Raw genomic sequence first — 7,856 nt, 5'->3', positions numbered from 1 at the left:
AACAGTGTTTAAATCCTTTACAATGAAAGTTATGTGGATTTTTACGAATTATCATTTAAAAGACAGGGTCCTGAAAAAGGGACGTTTCTTTTTTTGCTGAGTGTAGTATTTAGTTGAAAATATGGATGTGATCCCTCCCATTGTTTTTCACATTGAAGCTTTCTTTTTACAGGTCTACTCAAAAGCATGTAGGATGAAGACAAGCCATCTCAAAGCTTCACTGAATTTCTCAGGTAGCTATAGCTATCATATTCCATAATTTCATCAAGTGTGAACATGCAGGGTGTGTCAGTGTCAACGGTGGGTGTAGCTGGTGCGTGGAAGTTAGGCGCAGGAGAGCAGAGATGAGTGGACAAAGCACTTTACTGAGGCAATCATTTGAACAGAATGCAACTGCATCACAAACAAATGCCCAAACAACAAGTGAGGCAGCACAAAGTACAATAACACAGTACAAAGTACCGGCTGCCACAAAGCATGGGTACAAAAACAACACCCGCCGCAAACCAGCCGGAAGCGTGCCAACCTGACAATAAGCAATTTCACACACAGACATGGGGGGAACAGAGGGTTAAATACACGACAAGTAATGAGGGAATGTAAACCAGGTGTGTGGGAAAACAAGACAAAACAAATGGAAAATGAAAGGTGGATCGGTGATGGCTAGAAGACCGGTGATGTCGACCGCCGAATGCCGCCCGAACAAGGAGAGGAACCGACTTCAGCGGAAGTCGTGACAGTCAGATATTGCGCTGCAGTTTAGGTAAACTCATCTGACATCATTATAACTGGATGATGCCCAGACTAGTATGTATCCATATTTATTAAATTATATGTTTATTGTCTTTCAATAAGCCATGCTATTCAATTTTAATTCAGTTCACATGGGCTCTGATTGCACTCAATAATGATATTTCTAAGATAAAGCTAAGTTACAAAACCCAAAGTTTGGATATAGGTAACTGCCGAAATAAAGGAAACACCAATATAAAGTGTCTTAATATGGTGTTGGGCCACCATGCAGCCTGGTGTCATAGACTAGACGTAACATAGTGAACGTAAATCTGGGATACATGTTATACTGAACAAAAATATAAATTCCACAATTTCAAATATTGTACTAAGTTACAGTTCACATAAGGAAATCAGTTAATTGAAATAAATTCATTAGGCCCTAATCTATGGATTTCACATGACTGGGAATACTGATATGCATCTGTTGGTCAGACACCTAAAAAAAAAGTTAGGGGCGTTGATCAGAAAACCAGTCATATCTGGTGTGACCACCATTTGAATCATGCAGTGCGACACATCTCCTTCGTATAGAGTTGATCAGGCTGTTGATTGTGGCCTGTGGAATGTTGTCCCACTCCTCTTCAATGGCTGTGCGAAGTTGCTGGATATTGGCGTCGTCTGGGTTAGGGGAGGGTTTGGCCAGGGGGGGCTTTACTTGGCTCATCGTGATCTAGTGACTCCTTGTGGCGGGCTGGGCGCCTGCAGGTTGACTTCGGTTGTCAGTTGAACACTGTTTCCTCCGACACATTGTTGCGGCTGGCTTCCGAGTTAAGTGGGCGGGTGTTAAGAAGCGCGGTTTGGCGGGTCATGTTTCGGGGGACACATTACTCGACCATCGCCTCTCCCGAGCCCGTTGGGGAGTTGCAGCGATGAGACAAGATCGTAATTGGATTGCAATTGGATATCATGAAATTGGGGAGAAAAAGGGGGTTAAATAAAAGTAAATAAAAAAGAAGATGTAGGTAGGCTAGAAGCTATCACAGTGCTGTATTTCAAGTCGACTGGCCAGGAATCAGATTTGTATCTGACTTCAAATAATCTACGATGCTGGTTTGAAATGTGGCTTAACATATCTGATTCCATGTGCTTTTTGGCAGTTCTGACTGCAGGACAAAGTGCAGTTTCTAATGGGATATGCAAAAAAATTGGATTTGAGTCACTTCAAACTGCCAATGTGAAAAAGGCTATAGTTAGCGAACCTCTTGACACGTTTCACCCACATATAACTGATAAAGTTGAAATAGGCCTACTTCATCAGTTATCATGACTCTTGGTACATCTGACTGAGACAGGTATAACCATGCATGGTGTAACTCAAGGCATATAGTATTTTCAATATATGGATGTGTTCCCCATTGTTTTTCCACATGTAAGCTTTCTTTTTACAGGTCTACTCAAAAGCATGTGGGATGAAAAGAAAATTGTCATCTCACAGCTTATTTTGACTTCTTTGCTTTTCTCAGGTAGCTAGTTATCATATTCCATCATCTTATCATGTGTACATTTGTATACTAACATTTAGTAAAGCATTATTTAGAATGTTGGTTTTACAACAACCGTCACTATGAAGCACAAAAGTATCACAGTATCTTTGGTGATCAAATACAAGACAATTTAAGTTTTTCCCTAATCTATGGCTGTATTGTCTGTCTCCTTCCTTAGCCATTATTGAGGTTCAGTTGCCTATTTCACCTACGGGAGTGTTAGCTCCAGGCAGTGACATCACCCTTAGATGCTCTTTACCTCCGTATGAAAACCTCAACAACCTGATTGTCAACTGACAGTGTGGAGAATAAGTGGTGGTCCACAGCTATTATCATGGGAGAGATCAGCTGGAAAGACAGAGTGTTGTTTACAAGGGACTCGTCTGTTTGAAGACCAGCTCAGTGTGGGAAATGCCTCACTTAGACTGAGTGGTGTGCAGCTGAGTGACCAGGGCCCATACACTTGTGATGTGACAGATGAACAGGGAAGCACCCTGGAAAAGCTACTACTTTTAGTGAGATGTTAGAGAGTAAGTATTTTTGGACATTCAGATTTTTTAGGAATCTTTTATCATTGGGGGATAAAGAGACATACAAGTATTAAGCTATCTGCACAAAATCAACTTAGTCATCTACTTGCCTAAAGCCCTTTGCAGTCAGAATTCTCCTTTGTTAACCTGTTTAGGATAGGGGGCAGTATTGACACGGCTGGATAAAAAACATACCCGATTTAATCTGGTTACCACTCCTACCCAGTAACTAGAATATGCATATACTTATTACATATGGATAGAAAACACCCTAAATTTTCTAAAACTGTTTGAATGGTGTCTCTGAGTATAACAGAACTCAAATGGCAGGTCAAAACCTGAGAGATTCCTTTACAGGAAGTGGCCTGTCTGACCATTTCTTGAACTTCTTTTCCATCTCTATCATTTACTAAGGATCTCTGCTCTAACATGACACTTCCCACGTCGTCCATAGGCGCTCAGAGCCCGGGAAAAAACAGAATGTCGTCATTCCAGCCCCAGGCTGAAACACATTATCGCCTTTCTCAAGTGGCCGATCAAGGGACACTGGGCTTATGCTCGTGACCCGACCGCCCCCGCCTTTGGGATTTTTTCCTCTGTTTGCCGAAAAGGAGATTCCCTGTCGGAATATTATCGCTTTTCTACGAGAAAAATGTCGTAAAAATTTATTTTAAACAGCGGTTGACATGCTTCGAAGTACGGTAATGGAATATTTAGAATTTTATTGTCACGAATTGCGCCATGCGCGCGACACTTCTTTACTATTTCGGATAGTGTCTGGAACGCACGAACAAAACGCCGCTATTCGGATATAACGATGGATTATTTTGGACCAAACCAACATTTGTTATTGAAGTAGCAGTCCTGGGTGTGCATTCTGACGAAGACAACAAAAGGTAATCAAACTTTTATAATAGTAAATATGATTATGGTGAGTGCTAAACTTGCCGGGTGTCTAAATAGCGAGCCCGTGATGCCTGGGCTATGTACTTAGAATATTGCAAAATGTGCTTTCACCAAAAAGCTATTTTAAAATCGGACATATCGAGTGCATAGAGGAGGTCTGTATCTATAATTCTTAAAATAATTGTTATGCTTTTTGTGAACGTTTATCGTGAGTAATTTAGTAAAATGTTAGCGAATTCCCCGGAAGTTTGCGGGGGGTATGCTAGTTCTGAACGTCACATGCTAATGTAAAAAGCTGGTTTTTGATATAAATATGAACTTGATTGAACAAAACATGCATGTATTGTATAACATAATGTCCTAGGGTTGTCATCTGATGAAGATCATCAAAGGTGAGTGCTGCATTTAGCTGTCTTCTGGGTTTTGGTGACATTATATGCTGGCTTGAAAAATGGGTGTCTGATTATTTCTGGCTTGGTACTCTGCTGACATAATCTAATGTTTTGCTTTCGTTGTAAAGCCTTTTTGAAATCGGACAGTGTGGTTAGATTAACGAGAGTCTTGTCTTTAAATAGCTGTAAAATAGTCATATGTTTGAGAAATTGAAGTAATAGGATTTTTAAGGTTTTGAAAATCGCGCCACAGGCTGCCAGTGGCTGTTACGTAGGTGGGACGAATTCGTCCCGCCTAGCCCAGAGAGGTTTTAAGAGCTGAATATGAGTATTGTTGTTTTTGTTTACCCCTGGCCCCCTTCAAGAATCCACAGCTCAGCTGTCTGTACAGTCATCCTGTGACAGCTTCATCATCACCCTCACCTCCTCCCAGGGTTTCCCCCAGCCTGATGTGTGGTGGATGGACTCCATTGGAGGAGACATCTCCAATTAGAGCCACGGCCGTATCGGTCTGGACAGCAGGGGGCGCTATGATGTCCACAGCTCCATGGAGGTCAGGCCAAACAGTACACTCACCATAATTGCTGAAATGAGACTGGAGGTTCTCAATCAAAGCTTCACCCACTCGCTCACCCTCCACCCTCTCCCAGGTAAAGGTGCGACCTACCAACAGGTTTAGGGGTAGAGCAATGTGACCAAGTATGGATCACTGATTTAGTGATGAAATATTAAACCATTTCATAATCACTAAAGGCTAAACCCTGACAAGAGAGTACTCTTACACAAATTCTGCAATGTATGAATTCTAGACAAAATTTGTAGTCAAACACCCATGCTAAATACGGATTTGACATTTCACTTTGAGGGCAAATGAGTCATATGAGCATTGTGTATAGATTTACTGCATGCAAGAATAACACCATTGCAGAGTGCAACTTCACATGACAGGAACTGTTTACAATGCCCTCACTGAAAGGTTCAGTGACCAGGCAGTACTACTAGAGGAACAGGTCTTTGGGATGTGAAGCTGAAAGTGTCTCTTTCTCTCTTCTCCTCCTCTTCAACAGAATGCTGTGAGGTGCCTCTTACAACCGGGGGCAGACAGGCTTTGGTATTATTAGGGATAGTTCTCTTAGCAGCATTAGCAATGCCACTCATTTTGTACTTCAGACGCAAGCCTGAAACACACCAACACCAGCTGGTCCCACATGACGATACAACAGGACAAGATGAGGCTCATGAAACAGAGACTTGATACATCATGAACAAAAACGAGTTATAAAAGTCTAAGCTTATAGGACTGTTTCAATGTCACAAATATAGGTGTGTGTGTGTTGCTGCCTTCTGAAATATTTCCACTCCCTCTTGGTAATGTATTATAGAGTACTGCTAGCAGTAGACTTTGCTACTCTCTGCAGCCCTATGTAATCCAGCCTACTTAGTTTTTTTTGGGATGCAAAGCTGTCATGAAGGCGAAGGGTGGCTACTTTGAAGAATCTCAAATAAAAATATATTTTGATTTGATTAACACTTTTTTTGGTTACGACATGATTTCATATGTGTTATTTTATAGTTTTGATGTCTTCACTATTACGCTACAATGTAGAAAATAGTAAAAATAAAGAAAAACCCTTGAATGAGTTGGTGTGTCCAAACATTTGACTGGTACTGTACATTTTGTCTAATGTTATTGTCAAAGGTGGCCTGGTAACAACAACTGGGAAAAGTACTATCCACCTCACAGTTGGGCTGGTTGAAAAGTTGATGCTACATGACGAGGTGGATGTAACTGCAACGTCTGGGGAATATTACAGAAATATTTCACGTTACTACATGGTACTTGGAGTCACTCTGTGAGACAGTTCATTACATTACCATTTTACTGTTGCTGCAACGCAGCCATTTTGAAAAGCACCTGTCAACCAGCACATCAACCAATAGTTGTTACAAGCTTTTGCAACAAGACATGCTCGACTAACCTTGAGCCACCCACAGAAGGTACATATACAACACACCTACTCCTCCATCCCCACCTTAATTATATTTGTTTTGTAATTCTGTTCATTAACCCAACAGGAAAAGGTTACTGTCACGTCCTGACCAGTATAGGGGTTATTTTGTTATTTGTAGCTTGGTCAGGACGTGGCAGAGGGTATTTGTTTTATGTGGTTCGAGCTGGTTGTGTTAGTTGTAGGGTGTTTGATTTAGTATTCCGGGGTTTGGGCACTGTTCTATGTTTATGTATTTCTATATTCAGTCTAGTTATTTGTATTTCTATGTTTAGGTAATTGGGGGTTGAACCCTCAATTGGAGGCAGGTGTTTTCTCGTTGCCTCTGATTGAGGGTTCTATAAATAGGTATGTGTTTGTTTTAGTATTTGTGGGAGATTGTGCTAGTTATAGCTTGTTTGCCTTACCGGCCTGTTATTTTGTTGTTGTGTTTTTTGTGTGTATGTATGTATTTATTTTGGTTTACCTTCTTTGTCCGTTAAATAAAAAGAAGATGAGTGCACATTTCCCCGCTGCGTCTTGGTCCACTTTACCCTACAACAACCGTGACAGTTACTAATAGGAACTTCCATTTTATGGGAGGAATTTGCATTGTCACTTTGATAAATAATGACATTCAACCCTGGTGATAGCAGTTCAAAAAGGTGCCCTCTGACACGTCACCCTCAGAGCTATACTGTGAACCCATACATGCATTTGAAGCACTTTACTTATATTGATGACAGGGATGAGGCCTGCCTGTGCCCATCCTTTCAAAGCGTCAAAGAAACTAAGCAAGAGGAATGTTTTGTCTGTGATCTGCAATGCCATGTAGGCCTACTGTTGGTTACAAGAGGAGACATTTTAAAGTTGAATAAATATATTAGCAGCTCTGTAATGCATTTCAGATACTCACCTCTCCCCTTAAAATATACAAACACGACCATGACATGTGTATTTAAGACAAATAAATCCTCACCCCTTTTGTCACACCCCCAAAATCCTAATGAGGTTCTATAGTCAATTCTTGTTCAGACCTCTGTCACCCTATTCTTGATTGAGCTGACAGTAAATAAAGATGTGGCTCTCATATCCTGTTTCAATAACAATGTTTCTGTAATGGTATCCATGGTTTGTGTAAGCTCTCCTCGCCCGTCTCCTATTGACATACACTTAAGCCATGTTCTGTTGACATACACTTAAAACATCCATGTATATGTAATGAGCACTTCTTGTAATCCATGTTTAAATAATTCCATAAAACAATAAATTAAACACCCATGATATTTTGAATCATTTGAAAATACATTGTTATTTTATATGGTCCCGATTTTTATTACGTTTTATTTAACCTTTATTTAACCGGCCAAGTTAATTAAGAACAAATTATTAGTTACATCACTACACAGTGATGCTAAAAACTATATAATAATTACATGGTTTACATGCCTTATAAGAGGTATAATAGTTGATAGTACTATGTAACAACTACCCACACTAGTTACATTATGCTGCTATATTAACATTATGTGATAGTTAATATAAAGTGGGACCTTTATAAAAGTTATATTCCATTGCTAAAAAAGAAATAATTGTTTCTGGTCAGTAGGCCATAGTAAATGAGTCTAGGAAAAATGTTTGGCAAATTATTTACCAGGTCTCTCTTACAAAATCTAAATGGGACAAACCTGCTTAAATAAATGTTTTATTTTATATATATTGAGGTAACATTTTATGAAACAGATGTTTGTTTCCAATTTC

The sequence above is a fragment of the Salmo salar genome, chromosome 02, assembly GCF_965601325.2.
Source record: "Salmo salar chromosome 02, fSalSal1, whole genome shotgun sequence".
Lineage (NCBI taxonomy): Eukaryota > Metazoa > Chordata > Actinopteri > Salmoniformes > Salmonidae > Salmo > Salmo salar.
This window is presented reverse-complemented; position numbering follows the sequence as displayed.